This window comes from Aotus nancymaae, unplaced genomic scaffold, assembly GCF_030222135.1.
Source record: "Aotus nancymaae isolate 86718 unplaced genomic scaffold, 86718_ANA_hifiasm-v0.15.2.pri h1tg000021l, whole genome shotgun sequence".
NCBI lineage: Eukaryota > Metazoa > Chordata > Mammalia > Primates > Aotidae > Aotus > Aotus nancymaae.
In genome coordinates, this window is record NW_026988433.1 from 29,808,781 (window position 1) to 29,833,326 (window position 24,546).

Sequence of the window (24,546 nt, forward strand, 5' to 3'; positions counted from 1 at the left end):
TAAGTCTAAGAGGTTTGGAATGCTTTAAAAAATACAGTATAAAAGTTTGAGTTTTTTTGGGGGGATGAGGACTCTCCAAAATTCAGTACTAACCCTTATAGCAGCATCTTGATTGCTTTTCTAGACAATCCTTCATAGCGTGTAGTCATGAGAAAAGATGATGTCTACTGAAGACAGCACAGTCCCAATATATCCAGGGTAGATCACATGACTAGGCCTTTGCCAATCAGATATGCTTTCCTGGGATTCTGAATCTTGAGGCAAAGACACAATGACATAAAGATGGTTGTCAATCATGTATCTCAAGCAGCAATGGATTAGCCCTCCAGCGTTTCCATGGTTTTTGCTCATTCTAAGCCTAGTCATCCTAAGCAGTATCTATAGCCTTTCCCCAAATCCCCTTCTGCTTAAGTTGCCCAAGTCAGTTCCTGTTGCCATCAGCCAGTAACTCCAGCTACATACAAATGGATGATGTGATTTTTTTTCAAGTTGTGAATTCTAAGTAATTTCTCCTCCCCCAATCAAGGTTATATTACCCCTAAAAATTTCTTTTTAGCATCATTTAGGAGGGTGCTATTAAAGCTCAACTCTCAAGTATAATAAATCCATTTTGGGAGAGTTTTCTTATTGCCTTGCAGTGACGAAAGCTGATACCAGCATCTACTTTGCCTAGCCCATGGAAACATCAGAAAACTGTACTCTCTGCCTCTATGATATCTCATTTTTCACTAAGTGACGTACCTCATACATTTCAAATACAGCTTATGGATGGAAAATACCATGGGACTTTTCTCAGTCTTGCTAAGGTGACTGAAACTAGCCACAAAACTCTGGAGAGATAAAGAAGCTCTGTATTCACAGCCAAGGTTTCCTACAAATGTGCTCTTTTACCATTTTTCTCCTCTTCTCTTCTTTTTCCTCTGACTTCTTTTTTTTCTATTAACAGAATGAAGCCAAAGTAACCTACTGTAAAGCATTTCAAGCCAAGCTACAAAAGTGCATGTCCAAGACTCTTTAAGAGTCTCCCAATAAATAGGTGTCTCCCAAGTTTATATTTTCTTTCAGACCTGGAAGATAATAATAATGCTAAGCATAGCAGGAAGGAAGTTATTAAACAATTATTAAGCACTTAATATCTGTGATGTACCATGATACATGCTGTATTATGTTATTTGATCCTTACCATAACCCTGTGATAATAATAATGATAATTAGTAGCAGTAGTAGTATACTATTATTATCCCTATTTTGCAAATAAGAAAGCTGAGACTAGAGATATAAAAATCCAGCTCAATGTACATAAATAATAAACGGCAGAGCTGGGATTAATTCTTGGGCAGTCTGGCTCTTAACCAATGTTTAGTTTGTTTGTGTTTCACAGATTACGATTATGGAACATTTCCCCAAACAGTCCTGTGATTTCATTAGATAGATTCTTCAAAGTCTTTTTCTCCTATTAGAGAAAGACTTTGTAGACACTACTTAGAACTACAGGCCTTTGGAGGTACTCATGAAATGAGAAGTGACTTTTTATTCCTCTCACATAAATGGAGTGAGGTCTTAAAAGTCTGCCATGAATCTGCAGAAACAATCCCAGCAATGGGTGTGGGGAAGCAAGTTTCTGCCACCCATAGTATAGCAGTTTTTTTGGGTTTCTGAGTTTCCAGTGTCCTGGGTTCCTAGAACTCCCTGACTCTTCAGAATTGGGTATGACCTGAGCAAAGAGGAAAGAGTGACAAAGGCCAGGAATGCTATTGAAGATAAACTACCAATCAGGGAGCCTGGCCTCCTCTAGATCCTCCGCCATATTTTACTCTTACAAATTATTTCTTCTTCTACCCAGTAATTTTCTAATTCTAGATTCCAAACCAGCCATTTGGTGAGCATTGAACTCCCAACGCCTCCTTTCATGGGTCAGGGTATTGGAAATGCTGTCGCTGGCTTAGAAAAGAGGACACCCCACAGTGTCTACTATTCTGCACTTGCTTTTTCAAAGGCAGAAAGTTGCTTAAGTACTTTCTCATTTTTTTTTTCTTTTCTATTTATTCCCTGGGGTGAAACTTGCAGACAATAACCTTTTCACCTGTCACGTTCCAGTGTAAAATGTGCTGCTCACAGACAGATATTTTTAAACTAACCCCAGCCTCCAACCTTGCCCCCTTTGTGTGATCATGTTTTGAGCTGGGAGGCTTCCCCACAATGCAGTTTTGTATATTAAATAGAATTGCGTATGTTTTCTTTGAAATTCAATGCCCTGTGATTAAAAACTTGTCTTGGACACACTAGGTGGACTTGATTAAAATATGCATATTTATATTTTTACTGTTAGTTATTACTGAAAAAGGTAGTTTGCTGCACAAGTTGAGTTACATGTAAAATTCCTTGAGCATGGAGATAAAGCCTTCTTTGAGACACAAACAGACAAATTCACATGGAGGTTGTAGATTTCCTTTAACAGTAACTGCTGTCCCCTGCATTTCCTTTTCCAGTCTGATTTCTCCCATCACTGAATCAAAACTGTCATTTTATAGTTTAGTTCAAAGAGATGAATAAAACGAAGCTGTTAAAAGTAAGTCCTCACTCTCTTTTCTCTCTCTCTTTCTAATGCACTTAACTTTGGGGCCAGTCCTCAGTGAAAATTAAGTCTATCAAATTTAGTTATGTGGATCCACTGAAGATTTGCAAGAACAATAAACCAGATACAACTAATTTGACTGGGGTAAAATATTCCAAAACCGTTCCAAATTAGCATCCTGAAATATCTAGGGTTGTGAACTGTCTTTGTTCTGTTATGTTTTTAAGTAGTTATCTGTAAGAAGAAGCAGCTTGTGAGTTGTGAGAGGGAATTAAGAATTTGTATTGTTCATATCAGAGAAAGTCCATTTGGAAGAAAGTGATAGTAAAATCTACTTTGGGCAAATTTTTTACCAAATTATGACTTTAATAATCTTATGAATTTTAGTTTACTAGAGACAACAACAAAATAATATCAATGAAATAACAACAGCAAAACTAGTTATTCAAACTTGGTAATGACATCTTTTAACCAGTTTCTTTCATTGAGTTACATATTTGGAGACAATGTCATATAAAAGGAAAACAGAAATGAAAGGGATACTTAGACATTTTATTACAGGAAATTTCAAAATACAGATAAGATGTAATAATATTATGGTGCATAACATCTACTCACCACTTAGATTCTACAGTGAACATTTATCTATACTTGTTTTATTATGGCTGGGCATGGTGGCTCACTCCTGTAATCCCACACTTTGGGAGGCTGAGTTGGATGAATCATTTGAAGTCGGGAGTTCCAGACCAGCCTGGCCAACATGGTGAAACCCCATCTCTACTAAAAACACAAAAATTAGCTGAGCATGGTGTCAGGTGCCTGTAATCCCAGCTACTTGGGAGGCTGAGGCAGAAGTATCATTTGAACCCAGGAAGCAGAGATTGCAATGAGCTGAGATTGCGCCACTGCACTCCAACCTGGGCAACAAGAGCAAAACTTTGTCTCAAAAAAAAAAAAATGTTTGCTATATATCGATCCTTTACCCATTCATCAATCCAATTCACTTTTTGGTACATTTCAATGTCAGTTGCTTATACCATCGGGCTTCTTAAACATTTCAGCCTGCATGTCATTAAATAGAGTTTGATATTTTACTCTTAGTATTTGTTTGCCAACTAGCTGGTTTTTAAGATGTTTTATTATTGCCTTATATTTGGGGTTCTTTACTGACATGCCTCTCCCAGATTTTCTTATCTTTCTTTCCCTATTTCTTCTCTTACCTTAATTGTCCCCATTTTTTCCCCAATTCTTTATTACCTCCAGTTTCATTCCACTTCTTTAGAAACAGTATTTTTTGAGGTCAAATGTTATAGGTCACTGCTAAAAAGTAGCCTGTGCTTAGAAAGGATTACAAAGCTTACAAGTGGCTAAATCAGGGAGCTTGAGAGTCTGCTAGGCAAATGCAAAGGCCTGGGCTTTCTTGAAAGAGTCAAAGTAGGCCTTGAACTCCTTTCACTTCCTGCTGAAGGTATTTGCTCCGAAGATGGTTAAGGCAAAGTATCTCTCTCAGGTCTGCAAAATTTGACATTCAAGTACAGGCTTGTATTTAGCTTTTAAATCCAACAGCAATTTTTCAGTGGTTTTACTCATACATTAGGGATGTGTGGATGCCTGTATGCAATGTGTACGTTGTATGGGGTGTGTGTGTGTCTGTCTGTGTGTGTGTCTCCCAATCACATTTGGGGCCTCTGTGACCTGCAATTCAACATGGGGTTTGTCACCAAGCCTCTTTAGACTGTCAGCTTTATTGGTGCCATTTTTTTTAAGTTTGTTTTGTTCCCTATGCTAATAAAGCTTGTCTCTGCCTCAATCAAAGTATATCATCTCTCCCTTTTTCTCTTGTAAGTAAGGCAGCAATCTGTTCTCTTTAAATGCTTCATCATCTTTGCTCTCCCCCTCCCTGTTTCCCTAGATTTTCGAGATTGTTGACTATCATGTAACAGATGGCCCAACAGACCTCCGACTCTTTTGCGGTGTTGGCCAGCTTGGCTCAGGAAAATAGCAGCACTGGAGTAAGTATTCCCAGGCATGGGACGCTCATGAATTTTAACTCCTCTGCAACAAAGGAATTCAAAGAGGGTAAGAGCCAATCTATCAGGAACCGAGGCAATTAAGAGACATAGGTTGGCATTCTGCTGCGAAGGATTCCCTTCCCGGGGTCTGAATATTTAGACTAGATTAGGTCAGCCTGGCTTCCATTCATCTCTGCCCTGCCACAAGGTATCAAAACAGTGAAATGACTCAAAAACAGAAGCCAGTGTGTTTTTAGCTTTTAATTGTAAAATATGTGTATTGTTATGTAAGAATACCATGGAGGAAGAGAACAAGGAGCCATAAAGATGACCCCCGATCTTGCCAAGGACAATTCCCATAACAACCAGGAAGAGGCCACCTTTTCTGTTTCAGATTTGAAACCTGAGGCCTTGGTTTTTAGTACTTCAGCTACGGAGGTTGGGCTTAGAGCTCAGATTGCTCGTACTTCGGTGATTATTTCAGGGCACAATGAGAGACCTATAGAGCAATGAGATGAGGAGACGGGGTGGTAGTAATTTGTCTGCATTTTAACTTAAAAAGTACAGAAATGGACAAAGAAGAAAACAGCTATTTTTCACAGTACCGCCACTGAAAACATTTTGGGCATATTTGCCTTTTCTCTTTTTTTTCACCTTGTGTTTACAATTTATTTTAAACTGCTAACACTGTATATGCATTGTTTGTATTGTCTCTTTAAATAATGACTATTGCAGAACAAGCTGCCCAGACTCAGCCCCCAAGCCCTCCAGTACCACCCAATGCCATGTCCAGCATCTCTGGACCTCAGAGTCAGCCCTTCTTCATTTCTGAGTTTTCTGTGTGTTGCTGCTGCTTCTTTAGTTCTTTTTTTTGTTTTTAAAGGGATACATACATCATAGCTTTTTTGGTCTTTTTGCTTTTGCTTTTGGTCCCCTTTTTGCTTTTCTTTTTGAGCTCAGCCACACATTAATCAATATCTTGAAATACTGTCCTTTACCATGTCTATGAGTGAAGCAGAAGAATAGGGATGATCCTGTCTGTGCTCAAGCTTCCAAATGGAACATGCAGAAAAAGAACTCCGAAGTTACTTTTTAACCTGGAATAATATGAATGGTGAATTCAAAAGTCAGACTTTCAATTTACTGAATAACATTGTTTTAAAATGAAAGGAATTTATATGTTAACTACATGTCTGCAAAATAATACCCAGTAACAATAATAATAATAATGGTTATAATCTGGTTCAATAATTTGCTTTATTGATAAAGAAAATGAGGACTAGAGAAGTGAACACTTCAAGTCATGCAATGGATTAAAGGCAGAGCTTGGGCTAGAAGTTCTCATTTCCATTTTGATATTATTTCTTTTTGTTTGGTAGTAAAGTATACTCTTTAATTAAGTATCTACTTAGTGCTGGATTCCATGGGGAATAAAAAGAAAATACAAGACAAGAGCACTGTTCTTGTAAAGCTGAAAATCTACCAGATAAACTTACATGATACCATGAAGAACAATACAGATACGTGATGGTGCTAAACCGCATGATATTGATGGTAAGGGAAATAAGAATTCTATGAAGGTAGAAGGTTAGCCCTGTAGAAAAGTTTGATTTTGAGATGAATCTTGAACAATAAAACTGTGAAAGGATTGCAGGGGATGGGTAGATGCAAGAGAGGTCAGAGGGTGAGCAAAAGCAAAGAGGAGTGAAGCGGCTTGAAGAGTCAAAGGAAAGAGGCAGTCTGATCGGCTTCAAGAGTGTGTCAGGGCATCAGCTGAAAGTGAAACTGAAGTGAGAACAAGAATGATGAACTTGATTTCTCAGAAAGTGCAGGAATTTTGTTTTCTGACTTGTTTTCTACCAGGGATTATATAGTGTTATCAGTGCATTCTCACACTGCTATAAAGAACTACCTGAGCCTGGGTAATTTTTGAAGAAAAGAGGTTTAATTGACTCACAGTTCCATATGCTGTAGAAGCAGCATGGCTAGGAAGCCTCAAGAAACTTACAATCATGGCAGAAGGTGAAGGGGAAGAAAGCATGTCTTCATATGGCAGCAGGAGAAAGTGAGTGTGCAAAGGGAGAAGTGCTACACACTTTAAACAATCAGATCTCGTGGGAACTCACTCACCATCATAAGAACAACAAGAAGGAAATCCGACCTTATGATCTAGTTACCTCCCACCAGTCCCCTCCCCTGACGTGTGGAGATTACAATTCAACATGGGATTTGGGTGGGGGTACAGAGCCGAACCACATCGTGTAGTTTCCTGAGAAAGAATTTCTACTGAGCATCTCAGAAAGGGATTTTTTTAGCTTATACAAATACCTGTACATATTTATAGGTTACATATGTGACATTTTGTTACATGCACTGACTGTATAATGATCAAGTCAGGGTTTTGGGGATGTCCATCACTTCAGTTATTTATTATTTCTTTGTGTTGGGATCATTTCAAGTCTTCTTTTCTAGCTATTTTGAAATATACTATACATTATTGTTGACTATAGTTACCATACTCTGCTATCAAAAGTAAGAACTAATTCCTTCAATCTGACTTTATGTTTGTATCCATTAACCAACCTCCTTTATGCCTCTATCCCCACAAACCCTGCCCAGCCTCTCATGTCTATCATTCTCTCTACTTTCAAGAGATCAACTATTTTAGCCCCTACATGTGAGAACATGCAGTATTTGTCTTTCTCTGCGTGGCTTATTTCAATTAACAACACCCTCCAGTACCATCTATGTTACTGCAAATGACGTGATTTCTATATGTTTTACAGATAACTAGTATTCCATTTTTCATATATACCACATTGTCTTTATCCATTTGTCTGTTGATGAATACTTAGGTTGATTCTATATCTGCTATTGTGCATAGTGCTGCGATAAACATGAGAATGCCAGTATCTCTTTGATATGTGGATTTCTTTTCTTTTGGACAAATGTCCAGTAGTGAGACTGAAGGATTGTATGGTAGTTCTATTTTTAGTTTTTTTGAGAAATCTCCTTACTATTTCCACAGTGACTGTACAATTTACATTCCTATCAATAATAAGAGTTCCCTTTTCCCAACATCCTTGCCAGCATCTGTGATTTTTTTTTCTTTTTAAAAATAGCTGTTCTAAGTGGGAGGGATGACATTGAGCATGTTTTCATATATGTGTTGATCATTTGTAAGTCTTCTTTGGAGAAATGTCTATTCATGTTCGTTGCCCACTTTGAATGGTATTATTTGTTTTTTACTGTTGAATTGTTTGAATTCCTTTTGCATATTGAATATTCGTTCCCTGAATGAATAGTTTGCAAATATTTTCTTCCATTCAACATGCTGTTTCTTAACTATGTTGATTGTTTCCTTTGCTGTGCAGAAGGTTTTTAGTTTAATATACCTCTATTTGCCTATTTTTGTTTTTGTTGCCTGTCCTCTTGAGGTCCTAATCTTTGTCTAGACCAATGTCCTGAAGTGTTTTCCCCATGTTTTCTTTTAGTAGTTTTATAGTTTGGGGTCTTACAATTAAGTGTTTAATCTATCTTGCCTTTATTTTTGTAAGTGGTGAGAGATAGGGGTTCAGTTTTATTCTTTTGCAGATGGCAATCCAGTTTTCCCACAATCACTTATTGAAGAGAATCCTTTTCTCAATGTATGAGGTTGACACTTTGTTAAAAATCTGTTGGCTGTAAACATGTGGATTTGTTTCTGGGTTTTGTACTCTGTTCCATTGGTTGATGTGCCTGTTTTTATACAAATACCATGCTGTTTTGGTTACTGTAGCTTGTAATATATTGAAGTCAAGTAGTGTGATGCTTCCAGTTGTTTTATTTTTCTCAGAATTGCTTTGACTATTTATGTTCTTTTTTGGTTCCATATACAGTTTAGGACTGTTTTTCTATTTCTATGAAAAATGACATTTGTATTTTGATAGGAATTTCATTGAATCCATAGATTGCTATGGGCAGCGTGATCACTTTCAATTAATATGGAAGATATTAATCATCCCAATCTATGAGCATAGAATATCTTTTGATTTGTTTATATCCCCTACAATTTCATCAGTGTTTTGTAGTTTTTTCTATGGAAGTCTTTTATACCCTTGTTTAAACTAATTCCCAGGTATTTTATATTTTTTATAGCTTTCTTTATTTCTTTCTCAGCTAGTTCATTATTGGTGCATAGAAATACTACTGATTTTCTATCCTGCAACTTTGCTGAAATTATTATCAGACCTAAGAGTTTTTTGGTGAAGTCTGTAGGTTTTTCTAGATAGAAGATTATGTCAACTGCAAAAAGGAATAATTTGACTTCTTCTTTCCCAATTTGGATGCTTTTCTTTTCTCTCTTGACTGATTGCTCTGGCCAGGACTTCCAATACTGTTTCAAATAAGAGTGAGTCTCTTGTCTTGTTTTAGTTTTTAGAGGAAAGACTTTCAATATTTCCATATTCAGTATGATGTTAGCTGTGGGTTTGTCATATATGGCCTTTATTATGCTAAAGTATATTCCACTAACGCCTAGTTTGTTGAGAGTTCTTATAATGAAGATATGTTAAATTTTATCAAATGCTTTTACTGTGTCTATTGCAATGGCCATATGTTCTTTGTCTCTCATGCAATTGATAACATGTATGACACTTAAATAAATAAATTGATATCAGGTATGAAATTTAAATAAATTTGTGTATGTTGAACTGTCCTTGCATTTTTAGGTTTAAATTCCCCTTGATCATAGTCTATTACTTGTTTGATGTACTCTTAGATTCAGTTTGCTGGTATTTTGTTAAGCATTTTCACTTCTATGTTCATCAGAAATACTGGCTTGTGGTTTTCCCTTTTTGTAGTGTCTTTTGTCCTGATTTCAGTAATAGGGTAAAGTTGGCCTCCTAGAATGAGTTAGGGAAAATCTCCACCACTCCAGTTTTTTTTTTTTTTTTTTTTTTTTTTTAATAGTTTGAGGAGAATTGGTATTAGTTCTCCTTTAAAAGTTTCGTAGAATTTGAGAGTGAAGTCATTTTGGTCCTGAACTTTTCTTTGTTGGAAGACATTTTATTACTGATTCATCCTCATTACTCATTATTAGTCTGTTCAAGTTTTCTATTTCTCCTGATTCATTATTGGTGGGTTGTATATGTTGAGAAATTTGTCCATTTTCTTCAAGTTTTCTAATTTGTTAGCATATAGTTGTTCATAATCATCTCTGATAATCTTTTGTATTTCTATGTTATCAGTTGGAATGCCTCCTTTTTCATTTCTGATTATGTTTATTTGGGTTTTCTTTCTTTATTTCCTGATTAGTTAGTGGTTTCAATGTTCATCTTTTCAAATAACCAACTTTTTTTGTGCTGATCCTTAGTAATTTTTTGTCTCTGTTTTATTCAGTTCTGCTCCAACTTTTATTATTTCTTTTCGTCTACTAACTTTGAATTTGGTTTGTTCTTGCTTTTTCCCTCTGAAGAGCAGCATTTGATTGTTTATTTGAAATCTTTCTGGGTTTTTGATCAGACATTTACTACTATAAATTTCCCTCTTAACACTGATTTTTCTGCACAGGTTTTAGTATGTTGCATTTTAATTTTCATTTGCTTGAATAATTTTTTTAATTTCCTCTTTAATGTCTTCCTTGATGTCGGGGTCATTCATGAGCATATTGTTTAATTTACATGTATTTGTGTAGTTTCTCAAGTTCCTCTGGTTATTGATTTCAAGTTTTATTTCATTGTTGTATGAGAAAATGCTTGACACAATTTAAAATTTTGAAAATTTGCTGAGTCTTGTTTTGTATTCTAATGTATCATCTGTCTTGGAGAATGTTCCATGTGCTTATGAGAAGAATATGTATTCTGTAACTGTTGGATGAAAAGCTCTAAATGTCTGTTAGTTTCATTTGGTCTAATATGCAATTTAAATCCAATGTTTCTTTATTAATTTTCTCTCTAGACAATCTGTCTAATGCTGAGAATGAGGTGTTAGGGTCCCCAGCTATTATTGTATTGGAGTCTATGTCTACCTTTAGACCTAATAATATCTGCCTTATATATCTGGGTGCTCATATGTTGGATACATAGATACATCCTTCCAGGATCAGTTGGTATATCTTCTTAGTGAATTGATCCCTTTATCATTATATAATGACTTTCTTTATCTCTTTTTACTATTTTTTACTTGTCTGTTTTATCTGATGTAAATATTGTATAGTCATTAGTTATTGCTTCTTGCTTTTGGTTTACATTTGCATGGAATATTTTTTTCCATTTATTTACAAGTGAGATGAGTTTCTTGTCAGCAACATATAGTTGGGTCATGTTTTTTATTTTATTTTATGATCCACTCTGCCAGGATATGTCTTTTAAGTGGAAAGTTTAATTTGTTTACAAACCTCCACTTTGGGGCTAAAGAAATCCTCCCTCTTCAGCTTCCTGAGTAGCTGGGACTACAGACACATGCCACCATGCCTGGGTTTTTTTTTTTTTTTTTTGTATTTTTAGTAGAGATAGGATTTTACCATGTTTCCCAGGCTGGTCTCAAACTCCTGAGCTCAGGTGATCTACCTGCCTCTACCTCACACAGTGCTGGGATTACAGGCATGAGATACACTGCCAGCCTTTTTCTTTCCTAATTGTGTGTTTGATCTACCAATACGTTGCACACTTTTGTGTGTTTTCATGATGATACATATTGTCCCTTAAGTTTTTGCTTGTCACTTCTCTGTTGAATTCCAGTATTCTCTTAGGTTATCTATTAGAAATGTGATTATCTACCTGCTAATTTAGTTCTTATTTGTAGGGCAAGTGCCTACCAGATACCTCTAGCCAGCCATCTTGAAGTCATGTGTCTCAGAAAAGGATTTTATCTAATACTATTCACTGCATTCTGCCTCAAATTTTTGAGGAGCTGGACAAGAAACATATCCATCTAACTCATATGTAGCTCCTTCTTGATAGATGACTTGAAATGTGACTTTCTCAACATGATAACTCACCATCATCACTATCGCTAGAACCAAAAACAATATGATCCACCAGTACTACCCCCACCCACATCACTCCTTCACTATCACTACCATTAATAATAACATCCCATCATCCATACTGACCACATCACCCCATCACCACCAGCACCATTATCAATAATATTACTCCCTGCACCAACATCACTCCTCTTTGACAACAACATCAGCCCTCAACAACGTCATCCAACAACATTAACCCACCATCAAAACCAGTATGGCCGCCACCACTATCAGCAGCGACCTGCCACTATCACTCCACCCAAATGACTATAACTTTCCAAGGAAAAATCTTCAGAGGGGAGTCTTTCTTGATTGGTTTCTTATTGAAGTATTTAGAATGAGTGAAAATAATTTAGAAAATTTAAAGAATCTTGCAAATTCAAAGAGATATGTGCTTTTTAAACTCAGCTACAGATGATTTGATTAAAGGGAAAATCTGACAAGCTATACCATGTGAAGGTAAATAAAAATGAACACATTCCTAGATTGTGACTTTTGTATTGGAATGCAGTTTGGGGCTGAAAAAGCTAGAGCTTGCAAAGTAAATTCATAACTTTTAACAAATGAAAAGCCAAGACTGACCACATTTATGCATCAGGTTTTATATGTATTCCTCAAAAATTCAGAATCCTTCTCTTCCTGTATAAATTTTCAAGGACACCAAATAATTCACCAACACCTAACAATTATTTATAATTTAGTAAATTTTAGTCTTTTCTAGTAATAAATGCAATACTGTGGCATAGGTTTCACTTTCACCTGTTTTAATATTCTGTAACCATTACTCCCACTAGGACACCCACCACCATCTGCTTTGGGTACCTATGTAGGCAGCTGGCAACATGATCAGTACAAATTATTGGATTCTGACTTTGCTTCAGAATCAGCTGAGAATTGTCAATGCAGAGAAAGTTGTTCTAGAGAGGTTTTGTGATACATGGGCAAGGGTGTTTGTGTGGGTGTTTGTGGACCAAATTCTTATTCTGGGTACACCATTGACTAGTTGGTAAGTGTTGGGAACAATGCAACACCCTACTTAGGTTTCCTTCAGCTGCCAGCCTCTCAAGAAATTTCAGCAGCAGCAGAGAGTTGACAGACATGAGCTTACACATCCTTCCAGGATCAGTCCACCTCCAATGACCCATCACTGTGAGGTAATGAGGCTCAGCCTCCTGACCTGTACTCAGGGTCATTCTACCTCTAGAGCTCCCGTGCTTGGTGGAGGCTGCCATTAAGCCTGCACCAAGCTTGACTTTTGCTTTTGCCAACCCCACTTCCTTCCTTTCCCCTCCACTGGTGCTGAACCACAACCTACTCCCTAACAAATGACCTACATACTAACCTCTACCTTAGAGTGAGCTCCCTGGAGGAACCAACCTGGGATGGTGACACTGATCTTCACTTTCAGCCTGAGATTCTTCTTCTGATTCACAGGGCTATTGTAAGGATCAAATGAAATGATTCAATAAAATATTTTTGAAAACCACAATGCAAGTGTTGTTTTCCTTTTATTAGAATGATGATTAAAGATAAAGCCTCAGTCAAGCCATCTAGTATGGAATTTTTAGAATATAGTCTCTGAAGGCAGGCAAACTTGGCTTAGTATCTACTTCTCTACCTATAGGTATATGACCTCAGGGAAGTTACTTTACTTCACTTTATCTCCCCTCTTCCCTCTGTAAATTGAAGACAGTAACAGTAGTTATTGAATTGTTTTGCTAATCAGATGAGACATACTATTCCAAGGGCTTGGTAAAGAGACTGACTTGGAGAAGGTGTTGCTACATTATCTGCATCTGGGGGTGGCAACTATAAAATGCCAGGTGTCAACATATTTCTGGAAGTAAATAATGCAAATCTTTGGGATAGGCAATTTTTCCATGGGAGAGGGAAGAGAAAAATGTTCAGGATTCTAGCTAGTTTTGATTTGATCCTGGAAATTTGCATGGGCCCTAGGGATGAAAGGCAGGCAGGAAGAGGTCTACACACATATGGAAGACAGAGAACTGGTCAGTTTAGGGAGCAGTAGTTGGTAGCAGATGTCCCCACAATAGGGGTAAGGAACCACTTGAACCAGGATAAGCTGGAAGGCCACTTAGTGCTGAAGGCTGGGTTACAGGATGAAAAGACAAAAAAGTTATTCAGCTTTCTGGAGTATGGAGGATAGTGAAGACAGCTAGAATGCCCTCCAATGTTATCTGGGAAGATGTGAATGGAGAAAAACACATCTTGAATGAGTGTTTAAACACAAAAGAGAGATATCATAACAAAGGGGGAAGAGAAATCTTGAATTCTGAGTGAAGTTTTCAGAAGGCAGAGGAATAATCACTTAAGATGAGTTTGACATGTAAGAAATGTTGCTAAAGAAATACTTTGGTTGCCTGATTGGGAAAACTTTGGGAGGTGAATTGAATACACCAATGAAGTAAGTCCAAAGAAACCCTACCCCATCAATCTGGGTTCCTTCTATTCAAGCTTCCCATCTTTCATATCCTTCCTTTGACCTGACTCAGCTCTGGGCAAGTTCCAGGGCCCTGGTGTCACTTCATTCCATGTAGCATAACATGCTGGGATCATGTGCAAAGTCTGAAAAATCAATAGTCATTCCTCCCATATCTGTCCATAATCTCTTTCCCTGTAGTCCCAAGCAGTCTCCTGGGCCTGGGCCTTGCTTCAGCAGTTTCTCTCTTCGTGTTTCTATGCTCTAGTCCACAATTCAGTTTTTGGTCTTCAAGCACAGCTTCAAGGAATATAGAATGCAGTCACGGTGCTTACCAAGGATAAAAGATAGAGTAGTTGAGACAGATTGCTGAGAACACTGATGACTGACAGATGCACAGGAAGGCCATCCACTGCTCCTGAGTTTAATTCAGATGCTAAGTCTGGGTGCTGCCTCTCTTTCCCTCACCCTTTCTGTATGATATGCCTCAGGTTCTGCAGTCAGCCAGCCAGGATGGTTTTCCAAAAAAGAAGATAATATTTCTTCCTTCAAGAGTGTGTAAACAGCAATCCTACCCTCTAACGAGCTAGTTATTTGTAGAAATAGTTTCAAGATATATTTTAAATCTTATAGTCTATTAGGCTGAGACTAACAAGTAATCATCTGAAAAGACTTTATTGAATGATCAGAGTTATGAGAATAATGACAATGATGATGATGAAAATCACCCCATGTATTGAGCATCTACCATGCCCTGTCCCTAGCACTTTATATACATTATCACCTCTAAACTTTACAACAACCATACAAGGTACTAGTGTTCACATTTTAAAGCTGGAGAATTAGGTCTCTGAAAACTTCATGCATTTGTCCACTATGACACAATAAATATTTGCAAGGTTTAGAACAGTGCTTGGCAAGTAGGAAGCACTATATTTGCTAAATAAAAAAATAAATAAAAATAGGCTAGGCACAGTGGCTCACGCCTGTAATCCAGGTACTTTGAGAGGCCAAGGTGGGCGGATCACGAGGTCAAGAGATCCAGACCATCCTGGCCAACATGGTGAAATGCTCTCTCTTCTGAAAATACAAAAATTAGCTGGGTGTGGTGGCGCACACCTGTAGTCCCAGCTACTTGGGAGGCTGAGGAAGGAGAATCGCTTGAACCCAGGAGCTGGAGGTTGCAGTGAGCAGAGATCGTGCCATTGCACTATGGCCTGGCAACAGAGTAAGACTCTGTCTCGATGAATAAATAAATAATAGTGAATTTAAAACTTTAAACCCACTTTTCTAATCCCAAAACCAGTGCCATTTCTGCTATACCACATTGCCCCCCCTCCCCCCATATAATGGTGCCTATTCTGTGGGCTGTCCTGAGCCAGGTGCAGGGTAGGAAAGGGCTGGGGAATATATAAAGATTTATAAAATCAGTAGCCTTTTCTTCTTTCTTCCCCTCTCCCTTTTTTTCTCTCTTTGCTTTTTCCTTCCTTTATTCCATGCTTTCCTTAGCAGGTACCAAAGACTTTCCATATATTGGGCTGTAGGACGGGCAACGGGAAAGCATGATCCCGCCCCTCAAATTGTTCATAGTTCCTGACTTTAAGGGGTTTATAATTTAATTGGAGAGTTGAGATGAATACACAGAAAAGTATACCATAATAAAACCAAATGGATTACAATTATTTTAAGTGATATGATACCGACCAGAAGTATTATAGCCATTCAGAAAAAGGAGGAGAAAGGTTAGTCAAGAATTAGGAGGCAAGGAGAATGTGACTCTTTAAGGGCAACCTCCCCTGATTAGATATCATTTTGTTAACTTTTCTGATTCTGAAAATAATCTAGTGCTATTTTCAAAAACATTTAAACCAAAGTAAAATATAAAGCAGAAAAGACAAGTCAAACAAAGAATGTTCTTATAAGTACTATAAACATAAATATACATTCATATGTATCAAGGTTTCTTAACTTCAGCATTATTAATATTTTGGTCCAGATAATTCTTTGTTGTGGGGAGCTGTCCTGTGCATTGTAGGATATTTAGCAGCATCCCCGGCCCTACCTGTTAGATGCTATTATTACCACCCTGTCCAGTTGTGATAAACAAAGTACATCCTCAGATACTGCCTAATGTCCACTGATTGAGGAGCTAAATTGCCTTGGGTTAAGAGTGATGATCAATCTCTCTCCCCTTTTCTTTGTCATATTTGTACAATGTACCCACACACTTCCATTTTCATTTTAAGCATTTTTCTATGCAAGCAATATACTCTCGTATGTAAAAATTTGATTAGGTTATAGGCCGTGGTTTTGTAGCTCATTTTTGTGTTTAGGCAATAACATAATTTACTAGGTATTTTGCATGAATATTTGCATGAATATTGCATTTTATGCCTACTATTAGAGAATACTGCATTTTAATCCCATACCATTAACCTTTTAAGGTTATTTCTAAACATTTTCAAAGTATAGGAAACATTACAATGAGTATTCTTATGCATAAAACTTAGTGATGTATTCTGACAAACTTCCAGAAGTGGCATATCTCAACTGATGACCTTTGTAGATTTTGCTAATTTTCCTCCAGAAAGGTCATGTCATCAAGTGATGCTCCTCCTGGCTCTGTATGACAGTGCTGAATTCTCCACATCATCTTCAGCAGTTGAATCTCTGATAATCTGATGAGTAAAACGAATGATAATCACGCTCTTCATATGAATTTTTAACATGAAACTGAACATCTGTTTGCATTTTTAAGCTATCTGCATTTCTTGTTTTAGGAATTGTATTCCATGTTCTTTGCTTATTTTCATTTGGGTGCCATTATTGAGCACCTCGCACTCATCATGCCCTTTACACAGTGATGTCTCCTTATCTGTCCCTTAGTAAACTTGATCATATTTTTAGTTGTTTAGTTACAATTCAGTTATTTCATATTTTGTAGTTTTTGTGAGCAGTCTTATTCCAGAAAAAATCAACTGTTATACAGGCATCTAACTAAGGCAATCTGACCACCTTTCTTAATAGAGTCTCTCTTTTTTTAGTTAATGTCATGAGGTTTTCCATCACATCATCTGCAAACAGCAACAAGTTTGCATCTTCCTTTCTAATATTTACCACATCTTCCCATTCTTGAACCATTTTATTGATTATAATTTCCAGGAAAGATGATAACAGCTCTCATGGTGGGCATCTTATCTTGTTCCTGACATTAATAGATCTGAAACTAACATTTTACCAGTAGGTAGGATTATTGTAATTTTTTCAGATAGATCTTTGTTGTATTAAGAAGTTACTCATTCCTAGTTACAATCTGGGCTTTTCTCAGTTTTTTTTTTATTTTAGAACCAGTAATGAACTTTTAAGTCATTCAGTCTCTTCCTAGAAGCGACATGGAAAATGCCAGAGCTGTGAGCTTTCCTGGCAGTTAGCTGTCTTGACACTATTTGCTTTCTGCTTTCAATAAAACAATCATCTCTTCAAGGTTAGTCCTAATGGGACCTGCCCTTTGTTTTGATCCAGTTTCCTGGGGCAGATACAGGGAGTGGCATTACCTAGATTTCTTCCATGTGCTGCCACCCTAGCCAGGACACAACCCCTGCCACCACTTTCACTGGGCATAAATTCTGAAGGCAGCCCAGGAATACCAGCTGTTTCCAGTTACACTCATTGCCCTGGAGGGAGGGAACCATTTCCAGCATAGTAACTCTGAGTTAGGGAATTGCACCAAGACCTCCTGCACTTACATCCTAAGGTGCTGCTTATTTTCCCAAGATGAGAAATCAGGACTGGACGTCTCCTTCCAATGGTCTCTCATACTCTATTTCTGGCAGAAACATCTTAATATTTCTGCTATGGTAATGACATTCTTTTCTAGTTTTCAGTGAGGATGCTGGTCTCCTCACCTTTATTTCTGTACCATGTATGTGGTTTTAATGGGAGTTGGGAAAGATAGAAATAATCACTCGGGCATACATTGTCATCTGACCCAAGGGTCCTCATCAACTGCCTGTCATGGTAATTGGCCTAGTATTTCCAGTACAAAAACTTACTTTTTGGTATACAATATAGAAATAAGTGAAAGAAGAATTCTACCTTCTCTGTCAGCTGTCAGCATTAATCACAAGCAATGATGATAGACTGGACAAGGAAAATGTGGCACATATACACCATGAAAAGCTATGCAGCCATAAAAAATGATGAGTTTGTGCCTTTGTAGGGACATGGATGAATCTGGAAACCATCATTCTCAACAAACTGACACAGGAACAGAAAATCAAACACCGCATGTTCTCACTCATAGGCGGGTGTTGAACAATGATAACACATGGACACAGGGAGGGGAGCATCACACACTGGGGTCTGTTGTAGGGGACAGGGGAGGGACAGCAGGCAGTGGGGAGATTGGGGAGGGATAACATGGGAAGAAATGCCAGATACAGGTGACAGGGGGATGGAGGCAGCAAACCACATTGCCATGTATGTACCTATGCAACAATCCCACGTGATTTGCACATGTACCCCAGAACCTAAAGTACAAAAATAAATAAATAAATTAATTAAATAAATAAATTAAATAAGCAATGAATTCATTTCTTCCCTTTCTATCTTCTACATTTACATAGCGTTTTAAAAAAACGTGTGCAGGTTTTTCAGTGCTCTGGATGTCCATCTTCTCTACTCTTACATTGTATGTTTTTCAGTTGTTTTTGCAACCGTCTGAGCTCACAGGAGAGGGTCCTATGGAGTCTTGATGATGATGTGGATACCTCCCTTTCTTCTTTCTGGACTGAGGTCATAGATAATTTTATTGGCAATGTTTTGTTTTTTAGGATCATTTATGGATCTTGGATTATTTTCAAGTTGGAGTTTTTGGCTTTGGGGTCTTAGCTTACCTTTTTTTATAAAGCTGCCTTTTTCAGATCTAACTTGCTACTGACTTACAGTGAATTCATTCAATCTGTAGGATTTCACAAAAGTGTTTTTTTGAAAAGGATCAAAAAACAGAATATGAAAGAATGGTAGAGTCCAAATCATCATGAAGTTTATATAAACAAAACATTTAGAAGATATTTTTCTTGAGCCTCTCAAATGACAGCTCATAGATGAAAACCCATTTTACCAACACTTACTGACTTTGATCTCAAATATCAATCTATATCTATAACTGTGTCAATATTCCAAATTTGAATATAATGCTTTTTGATAATCAATTAAAATGTGTGTGTATAAAGGCCAGTAAATAATCAATTGCATACTCTTAGCACTGGATATAACCATAAATAAATAACTTAGGTCTGAGGTTACTTCTAAGTGCCCTCGGTGTTTGTATCTTGATTATTTTTAGATACTGCAATGCCCAAAATAGTCTTTGAGAGTTCTGATACCAGGATCTGTTTATAGATATAAGATGTGTAGTGGTAAGTTTACCCAGGCATCTGCAGGGGCACTGGGGGCCACCAATGCCCAGAGACTACATGATGCCAAGACCTCTGTCTGTCCTCAACCTGCTGGTTGATGGCGATGAGTTTTCTGATCCATATCCAGGCAGTCTGCTACCACCACAGACCCATCTGTTATCTCAGCATAGGAATTCAATACATTTTAGTTTCTTCTTTTTCACTCTGTGACCAGGCCCTAAGCTGCTCCTTGTTCACCAGCTTATCATGTGAACAAGGATCTCTTGGAGTTCTGCAGAATTATGTACAACCCATCTAGGTTCTAGGGGTCACGATGAATGAAAACCCTATAGCCAAAGATGCAGAGACGGCCCTATTGTGAGCAGAGCCACCATCAAGAAAGAACTGCATTTCTTCTGGGAGATGCCTTGATGTCCCAGCCATGGTACACACTTTTCCATCCATTTTACACACTTTTCTATGGACTTTTTCTGTGGACTCTTCTGTGCTTCAAATAAATCTATAATGAGGGACACCAGATGTGAACATAGAACAGACCCATAAAAGACAAAATGTTACACCTGGGAGCAGGGCCACTGTCTTGATCTGAAACCTGTTTCCATAAAGAAAGCTTACGTTTGGGTTAGAACAAACGTGGATCAATTACTAGAGATTTTGAATATCCATGAATTACATTCTTGATACATAGTCTTCTTATCATGACTGACAGAGTAAGAGTTTCAGCCACTGGCTGGGATTCTTTGGCGGGTATTATTGGAACCTGGACTTCTTCAAGTAAAACAGAGATAAATTGGCATTTACCTTGAAGTATTACATGGCCTAATGTCTGGGACAGTGTTTTGCACACTCTAAAACAGTCCTACACAATAGAAATGTAATGTGAGTACATGTGAGCCATGTGTATAATTTTAAATTCTCTGATAATCTTTTAAATAAAAAGAAATAGGTAAAATAATTTTAATAATTTTTGTTAATTTATTTATTTAGAATTTATCCAATGCATTATTACCTCAGCATGTAATAAATATAAAATTTACTAAAGTGATATTTTATAGTGTTACTATACTTTGAAATCCATATGTAGTTTACAATTTCAATATATCTCAATCCATTTTGGAAGTGCACAATAGTCACAGGTGAATAATGGCTACCATATTGGGAAACACAAGTATAAGCATTAAACACAGGTTTTTTTTTTTTTTTTTTTTGATTATGCAGTTTCTCACCACGCTCCTTAAATAGTCATTTTGTTTAGGGAGTAAGGGTCTACTTTCTCAGGTCATATTTTTGCCTGTTTCTCTTCAAATCAGATGCCTTCTCTGACCCAATGCAGGGACAACCATGTACAGGATCACCCCAGGATTATCGTGGGAACTGACTTCCTGCCACCTGCTAAGGCTTACAGCCTGCTTCTCATCCAGGCAATTTGACCATCTGAACAACATTGAAGCCTTCAGCACTCCCTGCCTGTAATGGCTTGTCTGCAAACATTTGCCAACTGGCTGAATTTTTCCTTAGGTAACTTCCTTATCCTAGGATGGATGTAGATCACTAGCTTTGCAAGGCAGGTGTTAAGCCCATACAGACCATGATAAATTCTCTGAAAATTCCAAAATTTTACCCCACTAACCTCCCCTGACCTGTATCAGTTTCCATAAAAGCCCTTGTAAGCATCATTTCCAATTAAATATATCCAGAATTTGGCCACTTCTCATGACTTCACTACCCACAGCCTGATCCAAACCACCACTGTTTCTTTGTAGCAGCTTCTTAACTAGTCTCCTTGCCTTTTACCCTTGCCCCTCTTCATATATTCTCCACACAGTCACCAGACTGATATCCTGCTAGAATGCCAGGAAGCTCATGTACCTCCCTCTGCCCACATCCTGCAAGGGTTTCCTATCTTATTCATAGTAAAAAGCCAATGTCCCTATATTGATCTACAAGTCCCTCCTGTCATAAACTCTCTCACTCTTAATACCCAACTGCCCCTGCTCTAGACCTTGTTGTTCCTCAACCATACTGGGCAGATTTCTAAGTTAGAGCCTCAGCCCTTACATTTCTCCTGCCTAAAAGTTTCACTCTGAAGATAGCCATATGACTTGCTCTCCTACCTCCTTCAGATTTTCATAAAAATGTTATTTTATCACCGAAGTCTTACCTGATAATCCTATTAAAATTACAGCTTTATGCCAATATTCCCTATTGTCCCTCCCTGTTTCATTTTTTGTCTGGTTTACTCTCGAATTCCCAAAAGCTGTATAGTGTTTGACACATAGTAGGTGCTTAATAAATATTTGTCAAATGAATGAATGAATGAATGACTATAATAATGGCTGAAACCTTGTCCTAAATTGCCCATGCAGAAAGCCTATTGCTCTGCACATCAGGATTGTTGGTGCTACTCTCTAATGAATTCCGAAATGCATTGGCCATGAATCCTACTACAAATCACTGCCTTTTCCTTTTTAACATGGGAGAAGTAGTCACAGATGGAAATAAAGAGAGAAGAGCTGGGGAAATGGAAAATCAAAGTTGTTTTCACCCCATAGGCTCATTTCCTTGAGAGTTCAAAGCATTTCAAATTGCAGGCATAGTGTCCCTCCATCCTGGCCCCAACTCTGCTGTTTATTACCATCTAAGTATTCTTTGCACTGCTCTTTCACAGAATTTTGCAGAAAAAACAATAGTGCCATGGCTACCTTGAGCAGAGACAAGGGCTGTATCTATACATAACAAAATGAAGTAAAGGATAAACAATTTTTCACCTAAGAAAAACTCAGAACCTGTCATCTAAATGGTTTGTTCAACATGAATAATCTCTAAAAAATATTAAAGTACTTTCTTGCTGAGTTGAAATACAAATCACTTAGGTAACAAAATTCAGTAATATAGATAAAGTTGCAAAAACTAGCAGGGCTTAATCTTTTCATCTAAGTCGAAATTTCAAACTCTTGGGAGTAGCAATTGTTGAACACCAGGGTCATGTGGATCAGACTTCACACATGAAAAATACCTGAAAGTGAATGAGTGGAGGATCACATTCCTGTAGGATACTTGGGATAATGATAGGGTGGTCACAGGGCACAATCTACCAGTGTTGGCCTACTAAGTCAGGTAACAAAGCTTTTGCTCTTCTCTGCATGCTGACTGTCTGTTCTTCCACGGCCAAATGGCACAGAAGTCACGCAGACTAAGGACACTCCAAGTTGATGAATCTCAGTGTTCCTGGATTTTATGGAAACTCCAGTAAAATAATCTTCCTTTGCATATTGTCTTTCCTAAGACATTGCTGCCCCACTCCAGAGCCCCAAGGAAAGGCTTTCCTTCAGCATGCTGAGCAGGACAAGTCAATGCTTCAGCTCTTCTCTTGCCTTTTCTCTTTGGTAAATCACCATCTGTAGTCATTTTTGAAATGGGAATTAGGCTTTTATTGTTAATAAATAAGTTCAAGAACAGATTATTTTTACCTTTTTGAAGATCCATTGGTTATCATCTCTGCCTGAATGTGATAAAAGACAATATTGTCCATTCTCATTATTTTAATATAAATTTACCCTGGTTTTAAATTTTTACTCTATACAGATAGGGTATCTTGGGAACTATTTGAAAGTGGGATTTGAATAAGTCTACATTTCTATCACTTTAACTGACTTAAGTGATTCTGCTAGATTGGGTGTCCCAAGAAATTTATGATTTTGACCACAGCACAAAGTATTTAACCCACTAACTTCTGGAGCATTTGTGTTGGCTGAGGTTTTTGATGTAAAGTACTTATTCTTAGAAACCATCATCCTTTCTCTCTGTCAATCTGTGAGCATTCTACTCCCTCTTCAGATATAGGAGTCTTCTAAAAAGCGATATATAATAATAATTTTATTATAGTATATAATACATGTTATATGTTAACAATGTATAAATTGTATATGCTATAATAGAATAATAATTATAGTAATACTTATTATTATGGTAATAACAGATATAGTGCTAATAATTATAGTATTTATAATATAAGATAGCTATGTTTATTTCATTTAATGCTCACAAATACCCTATGATGTTGGTATTTTTATTATCCCCGTTTTATTGATGAAAAAAGTGAAGCATGGAGAAATAAATTTATGTTCCTTAAGTCAAGCAATTGATATATTAAGGCACCAATGTCTCCCTCTTCTTTCTCACCTCTGCCTCTGATGAGTCCGGCATTCTTACCTCTAGCATGTTCTTAATCACTTCCCATACTGTTAGCAATGTTCATCCCATCCCTCTGCAAATGACGATCTCTTTACCTATGCTTTTGTCCTTTCTGTTTATTAATTTTGCAAATCTGTTCTTTAGACTTGATTCAAGTGTCTCCTTGATAAGGCCTTTCACAGTGCTTATATGCAGAAGTAATTTTCTCACCCAGTCTCCACTGCATGCTTTTATTATGTCTTATATGGGCTTCTATTATTGCACTTAATACATTGCCCCAAAACACTCCTTATCTGTCCCTTGAACTCAACTTCTCAGCAGGGACATTGTCTTATTCATATCTGTGTCTCCTATGCCGAATACAGTGCTCAGCACATAGCAGGTGCTCCATAAAAGATTATTCATAAGTTAAGTATATATGTCCTGGGAATAGAAGAAATAGCTCTTCCATGTCTCTTGTGCTTCCCTGCCATCCCTTTTTCCCCAGCCTCCAGTGTTGTGGGGACTCCTCAATTGATAATTCAGTGAGATGGCAATTCCCTCAGAAACAGAAGAAACCAGGAGTTGTACCACCACGTTAAAGATCTTCAACCAACAACAGGGCCAAAGACCAAGCTTGGATTGAGCTGGCAAAACTGACTGCCTAAGTCTTTATATCATAAAGGACAGTGCTTGGCTTGGAGGTACAAGAAAAGAAATGGTGGCTTTATATATGTGCATAAATGTGTGTAAGTTGAGCACTCTATCCCAATTTACTTATCTTTCCAATTAATATTTATTAAATGTTTCATATATGTCAGGTATATTAAAGAATATAATTTTTTAATGGTTAAAAAGTCAGATATAGGCAGGGCATGGTGGCTCACGCCTGTAATACCAGAACTTTGGGCAGCTTA